The sequence below is a fragment of the Papaver somniferum genome, unplaced genomic scaffold, assembly GCF_003573695.1.
Source record: "Papaver somniferum cultivar HN1 unplaced genomic scaffold, ASM357369v1 unplaced-scaffold_24634, whole genome shotgun sequence".
Taxonomy (NCBI): domain Eukaryota; kingdom Viridiplantae; phylum Streptophyta; class Magnoliopsida; order Ranunculales; family Papaveraceae; genus Papaver; species Papaver somniferum.
Genome location: NW_020635080.1, coordinates 498 through 1,000, shown reverse-complemented (window position 1 = coordinate 1,000; position 503 = coordinate 498). Strand labels below are relative to the sequence as shown.

Sequence of the window (503 nt, the reverse complement as noted above, 5' to 3'; positions counted from 1 at the left end):
TCTATTCCACCTCTTAGAAAGAAAAGAACTTAAAAAAAATACTTAATAACACGACGATACATTTATACAAAACTTCTACTCCGAGCACACGCAATGGGGCCGTAGACAGTCAAGTGAAATCCAATTCACGAATAATTTGATCTCTGGACAACAACGTCATTGTGGTAAAGATCGTAATGCCAGGGGCATCATTACCGCAAGGCATAGAGGGGGAGGTCATAAGCGTCTATACCGTAAAATATATTTTCGACGAAATGAAAAAGACATATCTGGTAGAATCGTAACCATGAATACGACCCCAACCGAAATGCATACATTTGTCTCATACACTATGGGATGGTGAGAAGAGATATATTTTACATCCCAGAGGGGCTATAATTGGAGATACCATTGTTTCTGGTACAGAAGTTCATATCTCAATGGGAAATGCCCTACCTTTGAGTGCGGTTTGAACCATTGATTTACGTAATTGGAAGTAACCAATTAGGTTTACGATGAAACCA

At 39.0% G+C, this 503-nt stretch overlaps 1 long non-coding RNA gene across 1 annotated transcript in view; it reads left to right on the top strand.

Annotated features, from left to right (window-relative positions):
• Nucleotides 1-412: 412 nt before the first annotated feature.
• Nucleotides 413-503, top strand: part of LOC113341136 — a 520-nt gene continuing 429 nt past the window's right edge. Inside the window, exon 1 of the long non-coding RNA XR_003355796.1 lies at nt 413-487. This is a non-coding gene — a long non-coding RNA (uncharacterized LOC113341136). The remainder of the gene's footprint in view (nt 488-503) is intronic.